Consider the following 16,037-nt stretch of genomic DNA (forward strand, 5'->3'; position numbering starts at 1 on the left):
ACAAAGGGCGTCTGTCATACTGAAATCTATGAGGGCTGATATCTTATGTCTCCAAGAGACTCATTTAGAGGGTAATAGAGCAGAGATTTTAGAACAACTTGGTTTTCGATTGTTGGGGGCTACTAAACAAGGGACTAGGACAAGAGGGGTTGCTATCCTTACTCGTAGGAAGGACATCATTGTCAAAAAAAAGATTTCAGACAGGTGGGGAAGGTGGGTGGTAGTACACTGTGTATTTGCCGGGGAGCATTTTACTCTTGGTTCCTTGTATGGCTCCACTGCTGACGACCCAGAGGCCTTGGAGCATTTAGATGACGAGCTAGCAAACTGGCCCACCCCACTGCTATTGTGTGGTGACTTTAATATTAACGGGCTTGGCGGGCTGTGGAGTAATTCTGGTGTATTATACGCCGGTCGTAAAAAGAAGGTTTTTCGGGCCTTAACAAATATAGTTAGAAATCATAGACTCGTAGATATATGGTATCAGCTAAACCCCCAGGATCCAGGTAGCACTTTCTTCTCTGCTCCTCATCAGTCACTCTACAGACTTGACTATTTCTTTGTGGCTGAATCCTTGGCGTATCGGGCTAAAATAGAGATGTATCCAAGGATAATATCTGATCATAACCCCCTCGTCCTTACTTTAAGATTTGCAAAAGGCGGGTAGGCTGAACGGACTTGGACCTTTGAAAGAGGGCTATTATCAGACCCGGCCTATATCTCCCATATGAAAGCTTGGATAAAGACCTTTTGGGACATAAATTGATATAGCGCTAATGCCGGGGTTGTCTGGGATACTTTCAAAGCTGGCTTACGCGGGGAGACAATCAGCTTTAGCGTGTCTAGACAGGTGAGGGAGGCACATAAGGTAGAAGCATTGTATAAAACTTTAGCGAATATTGAGATGGAGCTGGCTGTAGCTAGAAATACATGTTCAGCAACGGAAGATGTTTTGCTCAGGCTTGCCTGGGCTAAAGCGGGAATTGGGGATCGCGCCGCCGGAAAAGCTGCTGAGCTCTTTCTAGCTAAAAAGGAACACTGCCATGAATTTAATGAGCGGGTTGGACATATGCTGGCAGTCAAACTTAGACAAAAATGGACATCAAGCGAGATTAATGAGATCAGAGATGATCATGGGAAGGTAGTAACAGATCCCTGTGAGATTCAGGAAGTATTTCGATCATTTTACCAACGGTTTTACGACTCTGGCCCACCGGGACAAACAAAATTAATTCATGACTACCTTAATAAAGTACCACTGCAATTGATTGAGTATGAGGATAGCAGGAAACTTGAAGTTACCTTGAGCCACGAAGAGATTTACTGTGCGCTGAAAAATCTCCCTGCTGGGAAGGCGGCAGGACCTGATCAGATTCCTTTGGAATTCTATAAAATATTTCTGGACGAAATTGGACCATATCTGGCCGAAATAATTCAACTTGCACAGCTTGGGGGTTCAGTCCCGGCGTCCTGGTCAGGTGCAGATATTATAGTAATTTTAAAAAAAGGTAAACCTCCGCAGGACGCAGGTTCGTATCGGCCAATTACCCTTATAAACGCAGACGTAAAGATTTTGTCTAAAGCCCTTGCAACTAGACTTAATTCCATTATTGGTAGAATAATTCATCCATTCCAACATGGATTTATCCCGGGGAGAGGGACCACCCAGCATATACGTAGGGTAATAACACTATTTGATGAAGCAGAAGTCTCAGGAGACCCTATGGCGATGTTACTTTTGGACGCTGAGAAAGTCTTTGATAGGGTCTCCTGGGATTATTTATGGGAGGCAATGAGATGGTTTGGATTAGGGCAAGGTTTTTTTAAAGCTATCAGCAGCCTATATAGAGTTCCAATTGCTCGCCTTAAAATTAATGGGAAATATACCGCACCTTTTGGGATTAAACGAGGCACTAGGCAGGGCTGTCCTTGTTCACCCCTGTTTTTTGCAATATATATAGATCCTTTAATTCGGCAATTTGATTCCTCCCCAGAAATTCCGCCTATGATCTATCAAGGGTTAATCACAAAGGTTCTCGCATATGCGGACGACGTAGCCTTAGTTACTCCTGACCCGCTAGCGGCGATAACTGCAGTAGAGGAGATAGCTTTGACCTTTGGTGAAATATCGGGTTACGCCCTGAATAAGCAAAAGACCCAGATAGTAGTTAACAGCGTAATTAGCCGATCTGATCCACGTATGATAGATTCAGCGGTCTACCTGGGGATTACCATAACCCCAGATTTGGACAAATTAGTGGAGGTAAATATCAACCCGGTTGTTCAGAAGGCCAAAACAGATCTCAATAGATTTCAAAATTTGCATTTGTCTCTGGTCGGACGCCGCAATGTGATTAAGATGATAACCTTACCAAAAATAGTGCATTTATTTAGGGCAATACCCTTAGAATTTGAGAAGAAATGGTTATGGTCCTAGATAATATGATAAACTGTTTTATTTGGTCCCACGGTAAAACACGGAGGGCTTTACGTTTTATGTCTTTGCCCTTGGACAGAGGAGGCTGGGCAGTCCCAGATTTTAAATATTATTACTGGGCTGCAGCCCTTCAATATATGTGTGAGATGCTCGGGGGCAAACATTCAGATTGTGCTACGGAATTTAGAATCCCAGATGTATATAGGTTACTCCTGGGGGTAGATGCAGAAAATTGCTTATTGAAATTCAGCGAGCCTAGTTATTTTAAGAGAACTAAATTTAAGACCTTGATGGCTGCCTTCAAAATCTGGAGCGCTCTTAAGAAAAAGTTTGGTTTGGGCCGAATGAATTTTTATACCCAGTTAGTTGGCAACCCTTCATTGCCGGAAATTTTTTCGGACCAAATTATGGTGGGTTGGGCCAAACACGGTCTTATTAGAATTGGGGATTTAATAAGTTCGGAAGGTTTTTATCAATTTAAAGAAATCCAGGACAAATTTAGTATAGACACTAGGAATTTCTTTAAATATTTGCAAATTAGGAGTTTTCTTTGTAAGAAGATGGGTGGCTCTAATGGATTTAGAAGTCTTAAACTTATGGATGTTATTAGCAATGGGAATGGCTGCACCATTAAGGGAATTTATAGGGAACTGGTAGCAGCCAACTCAGACGATCTAGAAAAACACGGCAAAATATGGGAAGAGAGGCTGGGGACAGATGCAGATTACCTTAGTCAATCAATGGCACTGGGTCAGACTGTTTTATGCTCTGCGGGACTTCAGGCGCAGCATTACAAAACACTCTTCTCATTATACTATACCCCGGCAAAGATTGTACAATGGGGGGGACAGGAGGGCATTAGATGCCCGCGATGTAATTCCGTAGATGCTGATTTAATTCATATGTTTTCTACTTGCCCCCACCTAGATATATTGAAAACCACTATTTCTACATTCTTTTTGTCCACCCTAGGCATTAAAGTTAAGCTAACATCAACTCTGATACTTCTTGGGGCGGATATAACACAGACTCAAACTGTCTCTTATCGATTTCTCTTTCTTGCCATGGCGGTGTTACGAATCTGCGTAGCCTCAGCCTGGCTGGATCAAATGGCCCCAACTTTCAAGTTCTGGATTGCTAGGCTTCTTTCAGTATTCAACCTCGAGAAGGGAATTTACGAGAAGAAAGGGAAGCGAGCTAAAACACTTGGCAGACAAATATGGGCCCCCATCTATAATTGGAGGGAAAAGATGTGCCTGGCCGGGCCTTAGCACTTAATGTCGGCCCCATTTAAGAAATCTAAGAAATTTAAGAAATGTAAAGCAATATCATTTTTCTTCTTGTTAGGCTATTTGTTACTGAATAACATTTTGAAGATTATCTGGATTTATTATTGCAAGATTGTATGTTTTTTCTGCTACGTTGTGCTGTACTCTGAAAAATAAAAATATATTTAAATAAAAAAAAGTAATCCTGCTCAGTATGAGAGGAACTGCAGGTTCAGACATTTGGTGTATGTGCTTGGCTGAGGAGCTACCATCTGTGGGATTATGACTGAATGCTTCTAAGTCAGAATCCCCCCTAAACCGTAACGATACCGCAGTGCCGTGGAGCCTCGGTTGTCCTGGGATAGCCGGCCTCTCTCGGGGGGCCGGTGCGTAGAGCCGCTCGCTTGGGGACCGGAGCGCGGACGGAAGGGGGCCGCCTCCATCGCCCTTAGTGCACCGCATGTTCGTGGGGTACCCGGTGCTAAATCATTCGTAGACGGCCTGATTCTGGGTCAGAGTTTCGTAAGTAGCAGAGCAGCTACCTCGCTGCGATCTATTGAAAGTCATCCTCTGAGCCAAGCTTTTGTCTCTCCGTGCGTGGGTGCCCGCGGACGCCCTCCTCCACCACACCCAGGGGTGGGTCCCTCTGATGCCGGGAAGGCAGGAAGGATGCGGAGGGGGTAACGTGGGCCTGCGGGAGGCTGCCTTCACCACGTGCCCTCTGGCACGGGGGCCTCCCCCTCCCGTCCCTGCCCCACCGGGGTACGGGGATGGGGGCCACCATCCCTTGCAGGTCGGCAGGGTGACCAGATGGCCTGGGCCGGCCGGGCCTCCGCTTCCGGCAGCTCCAGGGCAAGTCGAGCAGAGAGGCGAGCAGCGGCAGCCCCAGGGGAAGGAGCCTCCCGAGCGGCTGCCGCGGAGCACCTGGCCACCCTCGCTGGACTGCAAGGGCAGCTGGGTATGGCACCCTCCCAGGCCATCCGGGCGCTGGGTCGTCCTGGGTCATCTGGTCGCCTGGCTGCATGACCAGATAGCCCTGCAGGCCGGGTGACCAGATGGCCCTGCTGGCTGGCAGCCGGGCTAACTCCAACTTTTGTCCTTCCCCAAACTTCTGTAAGCCCCCACGTAGTAATAGTCGAGAAAAATGGGCTCCCCGGGCAGGCCGTCAGGGAGGGCTTAACCCTCCTTGGTTCCAGCTGAGGGTCCGGGCGTTGGGAACCGGGTGTCCACCGGGCCCGGGGAGGCTCTCCCCGGTCTGGCTAGGGTAGGGAAGCTGGGCCCGGTCCCGGGGCTTTTGCTCCGTCCCAGTGTCCCAGGGTGTGGGAGTCCCCCATCCTGCAAGCCAGCCGAGGGTCCGGGCGCTGGGGAAGGGTGCCCACCGGGGCCCGGGGAGGCTCTCCCCGGCCTGGCTAGGGTTCAGAAGCTGGAACCGGGCCTCGTGCTCCGTCCGGTGGGCCCGGGGGTGCGTGAGCCCCCTGTCTTGCAAGCCAGCCGAGGGTCCGGGCGCTGGGGAAGGGTGTCCAGTGTGGCCCGGGGAGGCTCTCTCCGGCCTGGATAGGGTTCGGAAGCTGGGACCGGGCCCGTGGCTCGTGCTCCGTCCGGCAGGCCCCGGGGTGCGGGAGCCCCCCGTCCTGCAAGCCAGCTGAGGGTCCGGGCACTGGAGACAGGGATCCACCGGGGCCTGCCTGGCTGCTTTCAGAAGTAGTAATCGGGCTGATGAGCAGGAGTGGCTGACTTTATCTGCTACGCTGGCGGAGCGTAGTTTTCTGCCCACCCCTAATAAACTTCAGACACTGAAAAAACACGTGAAAGAGGTCTTTGTTCTCAACATTACAGGACTAGCATTTAGCATCAGTTACAACTTTAGATATCAAAAGTAAATTGGGGGTACAATCTATTTTAAAAGAAATATAATGTTTGGGTGGTACTTGTACAGCGGGATGTGGAGTGAATTTTTGACCATATCTTATTCCAAATATAAAGTGAAAATGTATGCTGCAAATCAGTTTCCCACCATAACTCAACTTTTGTTTTTGATCCGTCAACAGGATGTGAGTCCAGGGACTTATATAGACAGAAGCTTTCACTTCAGGGAAGAAAGTAAGGGAAGAAGTAATTTCTTGATGGAGTTAACCAGTTGCTCATATTTGATGTTATTGCCATGTTCAGAAAATTAAATAACCCTGTCATCTATGAGGACCTGATTGATTGCAATAATGCCCTTTTGTATCCATTCTTTCCAGAAAAGTGTTCTATTTTTCAATGTAATTTTTTTTTGCACCAGATGGGCGAATGTCTAAATGAGTGAATGGTTTTGTAAGTAGAGGTTTGCCCAAAGAAACGGAAAAGGAAATAGTAGGGGATGAGAAATGTCTAGGCAGACCTTGCAGGAATGATATACTTTTGATGGAGAAGGGAATTATACTGGTTTGCTCCAATTTGTTTCATAAAGTGTGTGAAGATTTACAGTCAGTAGACAAGGAAGTCCAGACCTGTTTAAGGGTAAAGGCAGAGTGGTAGTTATGTATATTTGGAAAATTGACTCCTCCTTGGATTTTAGGTTGCTAAAGTCTATGCAACCAAATGTGTACTAATTTTTATTTCATAAGAACCTACTATTGATTGATTTAAAAAAGAAATTATGCAGTTTCACTGGGAATATACAGAGATAAAAGTTGATAATTGTCAGCAACAGCATTTTAATGGTGTCCAGGTTACCTCACCAAGAAAAAACATACACACTACAATTTTTCAGGCAAAATAAGTATGTTTTGTTTTAATGGTTCCATGTAAAAAGAAATTGTGTCTCATGTGGAGTTAGAATATCTCATTCCTAAGTATTTTATGTGTTTGGGATTCCATGTAAAGCCAGAAATATGACAATGAGACAATAGCGATTTAGGGGTGAAACCTCAGATTTTTCAATGTTAAGTTTATACCCACAAACAGCAACATTTTCTGACAATAAATGAAAGTACTGCGGGATTGTATGTACTTGGTCAAACATGAATAATAAACTTGGGGGCGTGGCTTGGAAGCTGAACATGGCGGATGCGTGAGCCTGCTGCTCCGCGCTGACTCAGCAAATATCCTGTCCCATTGACTAGCAGAGCAGGCAAGCACCCCCATATAAGTGCAATACCTCCCCAGAACGTATGTAGCAGAGATCAGGCGGGGTGTGGGACCATGGTAACAGGTGCTGTAGTCCCTGCAAACCATCATTTGGCTCTGAGTGATGAAGCCCAACATGGCAGCAAAGACGACAGGAATTGAGCTAGCCTAGCAAGCTCACAGAAGCAAAGCATCCCCGAATGAAGGCTGTTGGAGCCTCCCAGGGGCTCCGTGACACCTCCAGAGAGAACATCAGTGACAAGCCGCACTGGCTTGGGTACGCCGCGCCTGCGAGGTGAACGGAGGTTTCTTGACCATGGTTGGCCGCTGGGACTGCTGCATCATCACTGCCAGTGCCCTGCTGCAACCGATGTTTCTCTGTGGCAATCGGCAGAGTCCGGGACTGCGGGGGGACCACGACAAGGTGTCCCCCCACCTGAACTGAGAAGGAGTGGGGCCCCCTTTGGTGCCCACCATGAGGTTGACTCCGGGCGGGCCGAGTTGGTCACTCCTATTCCCCCTATCTCTTCTCTCTCACCCCCTGCCCTGGGAGCTGAAGATCGGCAGAGACCAGCGCTAGGCAGGACTCTTTACCACTGCACGTGGCTGCACTGGGAGCTGAGGATCTCTCCAGCCTGAGAAGCTTTGGTGCACACTAGTTGCTGGTCAATTCTGAGAGGTACAGAGTGAGGACCTCCCTGGGGGGAGATGGGGGCGTGCTAAGTGGTGCCCGCTGGTGCCACGACATGGAATCATGGCATGTGGTGCAGGGCGGGCACTACCCCGGACCTGCAGGGAGCCTGAGACCCTCACATGATTGAAGCAGCAAACTAGAGGCCGCTCATACACCAGTCATACCCCCACTGTACTCACCCCTATTTGCCACCCACAGAGGCCTTCCACTTTTTATAGCCGGAACAATGATTCGGCTTGCTGTGATCTGGACCTGGTGAAAGGCTGGGCTGGAGAAGGCACAGTAGGGACCGCTACGACACTACGCGTCCCACGTGGCTGTTTGGTTTGTTTCCTGACTGGTCCCCACTCCTTTATCTCCGCCAGACAACGATTTGGAGCACCAGAGCGGACCTGTTTGGTCCTTGGTATGGGGGGTGACCAGCTCGCATGCATTTTAGTGGAGTCCTCGGCTCACGAGCGCGTTGCGGTTATACACACAACGCCTTGTCCACTGATCCTTGCTGGGCCAATATTCTCAGCTCCTGATTGGTCATCAGCCTAACCCCGGTAGTGCATTTTGGGGGACCTGAAGGTGCAGGGGTGCAGTGGGACAATGATGACCAGATTCGTCTGCGCAAAACATTGGAAGATAGTTGGTGGAGCACTCTGTGCAGTTTGAGATGGGGGAAGCCCAGAGTGAGAACGACAGGAGTGGCCATGGAACCAGGGGAAAACACCCCTGACCACCAGTTGGAGGCCCCGTTGGAGGAAGACCCGGTCCAACAGTATTGGCTAAAATACTGGGGGCTATAGCGGACGCTAAGTCCAGTCTCCACCAAGACATCAGCACTGTATCGGTAGGTCTTGGGCTGCACCGTGCTGAACACCACAAATTAGCTGAAAGAGTATTGATTGTGGAAACCTCCATTGCGGACATTCAACGCGCACAACAAACCCTGGCTTGCACAGTTGAGGAGCTTACAGGCCGGACTCATATCCTGGAGCATAGGGCAGAGGATGCTGAAGGTCGCAGACGGAGAAACAATATACACGTGGTGGGCCTGTTGGAATGAACTGGGGGAAAGGACATGTTTCTTGAATCATGGCTCCGCATGGTGGTGACCCCAGAGGACCTCTCTACTTTCTACATGCTTGAGAGGGCACATCAGGTCTCGACCTGCACGCCCAGCGCACCGCCGTACCCGGTGGTGGCAAGGTTATTGCACTTTTGGGACAGAGACACCCTTTTGTAGAAAGCTACAGATAAAGGTCTATTCACGATTGACAACAGTAAAGTATCAATCTTTCCTGACTACAGCCCGGAGGTGCAGCGAAAAATGGAACAGTTTAAAACTAGCATTAAAAAATCCCCGAACACAAACAGCAGAAGACAACATTTACCCGTCAAAATTATTATGAAAGTAAAATAAAAGTAATTAGCCATCACACACAAACACACATAAATGGAGGCAAGCACATGGGAAAGACGGGGCGGAGCTTGCCTGGCCTCAAGATGCCCGCTTAGTAAATGAGCGCTGGGCAAACCGTCATAACTATCCTGAAGGAATCGTTGTTATCAACTGAAGATAAATAATATATTGAGGCGCCTCTGATCAAGCTGTGCAGCATAAACAAAAAAACATCTTTGAGAGCCTTTAGCTTACTGGAATGCGGAGCACAGAGACAAACCTAATCTGGGCGGAGCTGCGGCCTATCTGTAGCTGCGTGAGGCACAGCTGGACCTGTGTCGCAGAGTGACTGTTGAGCTGATTTGGCCGAAGACATTGCCAACCGCGCAGAGGGTGGAAAGTGAGCGGCACAGCCGAATTCTGTTACCGGAGGCCTGTGGGCGGCGTGGTTCTGCATATCCGATTGGGCCCGTGCGGCTGTGAGGCGTTGGGAGCTTCAGAGAGGAAAAAGAGCGTCCCTGGCTGGAACCTCAAATACAGCCTGTGTGCGGTTTGATTCTGCAGACGGTGGGTGACTGCCCAAGCCTCTGGCTGACTAATGCTTCAGCAGGGCCCTCCAGCCCATAGGACGCAGAGCGATTGAATCTGGCTGCTGTGTGTGCCTAGGCCTATGGGTTGGATCCCTACAGCGGGTGATTCCACTGTGGGAGGGAGGTGCGGGCCGAAGGCGGAGGTGCGCAGGCCGAGAGCCAAGCTGGGACACAGTGTCATCTGCTTTGCTTGACGTAAAGACAGCTGGGACAAGAGATAATTGCAGGAACAGCAGAGGGGGAACTGGCGTGGTGAGGTGCTTGTGCAACTAATTTACGAGGCTGAGTGAGAGGGCATCTCCCCTGAAAAATGACAACTGACATGGAGGCTGGAAGAATACACAACACCCGGCTTTGGAAGTAGAGGTGAGTGCCCTGACAGCCCCTGCGGGTGGTGCACACTTTAAGATCCTACAGAGTCAAAATGGGGAAACCAGATAAAACGCAATCTAGGTTGCAATTTGAACAATGTAAATCAGTCAGAAACAGAGAAGAAGATGCCGAAAATGAGACAGAAGAGCGAGGGGTTTTGGGTTCAGAGCTGGGGACGACCTGTGCAAAATACTGAAATCAATGCAACAAAGCATCTCAACTATTGATGGAAAAATTGACTCACTCTCGTACCGCATGGATCCCATGAACGAATAGATAAGTATGTGGAAAGAATTGACATGGTGGAGAGCAGAGTCTCAGAAATCGAGGACCAACAGGTGGAAACCACAAATGCTCGGAAGCAGATTGGGAAACTATTGGACACCCTAAAACTCAAGACTGAGGATTTGGAGGCACGCTCTCGTGTATCAATTTGCGTATAGTTGGCTTGCCGGAGTCCACCCCCATGGGCAACATGGAGTTTTTTGTGGAGAAATTGCTCACAACTCTGCTGGGCCTAAGCCACCACCTAAGGCTCCTCCGCATCCATTCCTTACCAGAATATTAAACTACTGAGATAGGTACGGCGAAAAGCAAGAGAGTTGAAGATGCTTTGCTATGAGGGAACCGAAATATCACTTTACCCGGACTTCACTATAAAAGTGCAAGAGACAGACAAAAACTTGCTCCTGTGAAGCTGAAGCAACGAGATTTAAAAATTGAATATGCAATGCTTTATCCAGCTTGTCTGAAGGTCACACTTGCTTGGATCCCAAAAATCTACAGCAGGCTCCCACACACATAACTAAGGCCAAGCATGGCAGACAGACACCTGAGGTGGAAGAAGCCGAGGAGTGGAGCTCTAGCGCACTGGATCAAAATTGTGTAGCAGCAGGTTTCACGTCGAGGAGTATTAATAAGGCTTAAAAAGGGCTCTAATATCAAACTACAGACATTGAAAGTGGACCCAGGAGGTAGATACATTGTAGCTCACTGACACATCGGTGCCTTTTATGTGAGGCTGGTGGGGAGATATGGGCCTGACTATGATGACCCACAATTTTATTGAGCACTGAATAACAAAATTGCTATGTACACGGCGATGCCCAGACTCAGTGGGGGCGATTTTAATTGTGTGCAATACCCTGACCTAGATAGCTCAAGAGGCTCAGTCAGACTATGCTCAGCAGCAGCTAAGGCCATGGCTGCAATAGTGGATGCAGATGATCTACTTGATGTATGGTGCAGTCGCCACCCCCAGGGGAGGGAGTACACTCATTACTCATCAGCCCACGATAGACATATGCACATTGACTACTGGTATGCCACACGAGAACTGATCCCACACATAGCGGAGTGCAAAGACTTGGCCAGTACAGATTCAGATCAATCCTCTGTTAAATTACAGATAAAACTAGATGAGATAACATGCAGGGTCCAGATGTGGCGCTTCCCACAGTATTCGCTGCTGGACTCGGCGTTTTGGAAAATAGATCACTATTTTGATAGCAATATTGGTAGTATCCCTAAAATGGCCACTATTTGGGAAGCATTTAAGGTCTATATACGTGGAGTGGTCATATCCAAACACTCAGGAGTGCTTCGCTCCAATAGGGGAAGATTACAAAAATTGGAAGAGGAAATAGCTGACCTAGAGAAGGAAACACTGAAAGCCTCCATTCGGGAGGTGCTGGGCCTCATTAGAAACAAGATAAATAAATATAACAACGAAGCACTAGCAGAGGTGAATCACTTGGGCAAATATGGAACTACTAGGGTATATTGGGATGGCAAAAGACCCAGTCCACACTGGCAACACTGACTCGGCCTGCAAAAGGTACAAACAAAGTAATTGAAATAGTGACGGCCAAGGAGCGTCGATTCATGACGCGACAAAAATAGCGGATAGATTTCGCGAGTATCATACAGAACTCTACACACCCCGCTCCTCGAGTTCAGAGGAAATGGCAGACGAATATTTAGCACATATTAAAATGAGCTGGTTGGCAGATGCACACAGGGGGAGACCGCTCGCCCCTCTACGCCCAACTGAGATTATTGCTGCACTCAAAGACATGCCCAGCCAGAAAGCTCCTGTCTCAGAAGGGCTCATGGTTGCCTTTAATAAGGAATACCAGGACCAACTAATACTGCACCTGGTAAACCTATTTGAAGAAATGGCCAGAGATGGTGTTATGCCACCCACTATGAGAGAAGCAATACTAATCACATTGTTAAAGCCAGACAAGCCAGCTGAACAGTGTTCATCGTATAGACCACTGTGTTTGCTGAACACTGATACAAAATTACGAATGTTCAACACTCCGTCCATCATTTCCTTTGGTTTTGCTTAGATATGATTGTAGCCATGTGGTCTGTGTGAGACGTATATCCCAGTGGGGGTGAACGTAATCCAATAGACTTTAATTTGAGGATAACATGTGAGGGAACTGGTGGGGCGGATGGTGAGGGAATTGAGTCTGTGAGAAATGTAATTGTTCAAGTGTATCATTTTAAGGCATGTTATACTGTTTCTCATTCAAGTATACATTGTAACATAAGGTAACAAGTAATGTTGTATTGCTGTACATGTATAAGAGTGTAAAAGGGGAGGGCTACTGTACTGATTATTGAAAAAATGAAAATAAACGTTTAAAAAAAAACAGATGGAGAAGGCCAAAGAAAAATGTCTGGCTACATTGGCTTGGAATCCTGGTGCCACCCCTACCTTAGCCCCAACAGGCACAGGCAGCTAGAAAAAAATGAAGGGGCCGGCTACAACTGCCAGACTAGCGGTGGTGGTTGGCAATCTTTTATGAGGCAGCCATTCGGACTATCCAATGCTGTGCTGTTTGCACCAGTGGACTGCTATTCCCTAGCAGTGCCGCAGGGGACAGGGGTATCCAATGTGCAAGGCAGGACCACCACAGTCCGCTGACCATATTTCAAGTTTCTCTACCGCAAGCCTTTTCATGGCAATGAGCCGGCCATGAAAAGGCTGGCAGTGGGGAAACACAGGGTGTCCTAAAGGACCCCATGCCCCTGCCACCATGGGGATACATTAAGGGGGGCACAACCTGTGCCCCCCGTTTGCATGCACCTCTAGTTACAGCACGGCATGGACTTCACAGTTCATTCCATTCTGGAACTTTTTTTGCATTCCCATTGCGGTGCCCGTTTTCAGGGCACTGCCTTGGGAATGGCAAAAGAAAAGCCCACCAGATACAAGTGGTACTCGAAATCTGGCATGTGGACCATGCAAGGCTTTTGCGGTACTGTGCCGGCGCAAAACTGGCACAGCACCCCCAAAGTCATAATCAGCCCCTTAATTTGACATTGATTGCAAGGACATGCACCAGCCTCAAACGACTCTAATACACAAGCAGTGAGAATGTAAAAAAATACAAGACCTACAGCAAACTAGGCCTCAAAAAGTAAATAGCATCAATGTATGAAGACAAATCTGGACACAATTCACAAAAACCCATGGAAAATGGGAAAATGGTATTACCCCAGGCCTCCAGCTTCCAAAAATGTCTACTTTCCCTTACTCTCAAATGGGCCTGCCTGCACCCTCCATAATGGGGATATCAAGCCAAGCCCAAGTTAACCCATCAACAACCAACCAAAATGAAAAAAGCTAAAATTATTTAAAAATAGTGTTGTCTAGCTACACAACCTTTCCGCAAAGAAATGCACCAAACGTACTTGATTTTCAAAAAAATAGAAAAGATTCCAACTTCCAATAGTGAATGAAGCAGTAGAGATTGTAGATAAAGGAAGAGTGATGCTTTCACTCCAAAATCCAAATTCAAAATGACCAAAGGCTTGACATAGCACAATAAGAGGTCTTCAGGACAGAAAGTGGAAGTTAATACTGTCTGCACAATAGCCTCAATGTCTCTTCCTTTACATAACCCAAATAAAATAAATAGCATTTCCTACTCAAAATTTACCCTAACGGTCCACTCCTGTAAAAATGTTAACGTGTAATGGTGTTTCCTGTTCTTTTTTCGATGGCCGACTTATTGTCATGTGCCAATAGCATTGTTTCCATGCTCCCGCAAGAGGATTTTTCCCAAAACGGTCGTCTTGTTTATGCAAGGTGGTGTAATGCAATCTTGGGCGTGAAGTTCCCAAGATTACGCCCGATTAGACCAGTGTAATGAAAATTATGCCAGAGCCTAATTTTTTATCAAATTTAGCTTTTTCAATGTGAATGACAATTTCTTTCAATTTCCTTTCCTTATACAAAAAATATTTCGAGCCTGATGAAAAGTAAAACTAATCAAGAAAAGTAATCAATGTTCTTTCCAAACACTCAATTCATCTCCACTTTAAGTTTTTTTAAGAGATCACTACATTTATTTCTAATCAATTTTACTCTTTTGCCTGTGTACTAGCCCACAAATGCAAATGTAATGTAACGCCTGCAGATAGGCCAGCTAATTTGTGCTGCGGCACTGCTTCAGTTTCCACTGACATCCTATTATGCTCAACATTTTCGTAGCAAGAGGAATAAATGCTACCCTCAGCCTTCAGAGGCGAGCAGAACAAATCACACATGGCTGTCATTTTCATCAATATCCAGAGGAACTACATCCTCCAACATGGTCTAATTTTGCACTCTGCTGCTCAGGCTGCCTTGAGAGGCGCTGCTTATTATTGCAGGTACATGATGGGAAGAGGTGCCTTGGAGAGATGGCGCGTGCAGTCACATGCCACACCTGGAGACATGGCAGGCGGACTTAGACAGAGAATACTGTTTCTGTACAGTAGATAAAACAAATTAAGCTGAGACTGCAGCACCAGCGAAGTAAAGCGCACAGGGCATTCTTGAGCGGTGGCTAGAATGATTTGGGATTCAAGGGACTCTGGAAATGTGAATGTTTTAAAAATAGCTCTTGTTATCAAAAACTGTAGTGGTAACAGTTTAATCCATTTCCATTGCAGTAGATCACGTTGCAGTGTTAGTATAAGAGATGCATAACTTGCATGTATCATAAAGCAGGTGCACTAGAGAATACGTCTGTGGACATGCTTAGTGGTAAACAACATCTCAAAATGATGTGAAGGCCTCAAGCCACATCACGCCTCTTTCTCTGCACTGTGCCAGCACAGAAGGGATCCTCGCACTTCATTTTTGGCATCTTTAGCACATACATCAAAGGGCCAGGTGTGCGCCCAATTGATTTTGTAAGTCTCTAATTGAGATTTTTTGTGACTCTCAATTTGAGACTCACAAAATCAAATGTACTTATATGTCTGGGACACATTTAGCGATTCCCAAATGGGTCTTAAATGACCTGCTTCATTAATGTGCATTCCTGGTCACAAAACATTCATACATGCCAGTACGACTCGCTATTAGGAAGGCATGCCCTTTAAACAACCCTTCCTAATAGCGACCCCTAAACCCTATTTTGTGAGCTGGTAATGCGCTGTCCATCTGGCCCAAAATATCTTGGAGTTAGTGTATCTTTTGCTGACAGCAAACCCCTGAAACGCAGGGAAGTCAATGCCTCTGTCTGTTTCCAAGCGCTCCTGTCAGCAAAACATGCACTAAGTTGGAGATGTTTCAAGTTAATGTATACACCCAAAAGCCAAAAAGAAATGTACAGCACCCTTCTGCGCTGGAGCAGTACTAAAACCAAGGGGCATATCAGCAACAACCGGCGATAATTATCACTAAGTGCACTTAGCGCTAGGATAATTATCACCGGCTAGCGTGGATTTTTATTGCTGAGATAGCGTGCTATTAGCAACGCTTATCTCAAAAGCGATAAAAATCCTAGCGCTAACTGCCAAACGTGAGATTATCACTGGAAACTCAGCGATAATCCCACGAAGTTTGGCGATAGCTTGCTGATAGGGCCTCACATACTTAGCCATGATATCCACCTTCCATAGGATATCATGGCTAAGTCAGTTTCAAAGCAGGCGTAAGGAAAGTAGCGATAACACAGGTTATTGCTACTTTTCTTGTCGCTTTGATGCTTTGCGTGAGGCTTGATAATAGGAGAAATGTCGCTTAGCAACATTTCTCCCGTTATCCTGGGGAGGAACGCCCACTTTGCATCTCATTAGAGATGCAAAGATGGGCGTTTGGAATTCAGGCGATAAGGCAAGGTGTCACGCGATAGCGTGACCGTGCTGTTATAGCGATAAAATTATC

This window comes from Triturus cristatus, chromosome 5_1 (genome assembly GCF_964204655.1).
Source record: "Triturus cristatus chromosome 5_1, aTriCri1.1, whole genome shotgun sequence".
Classification (NCBI taxonomy): domain Eukaryota; kingdom Metazoa; phylum Chordata; class Amphibia; order Caudata; family Salamandridae; genus Triturus; species Triturus cristatus.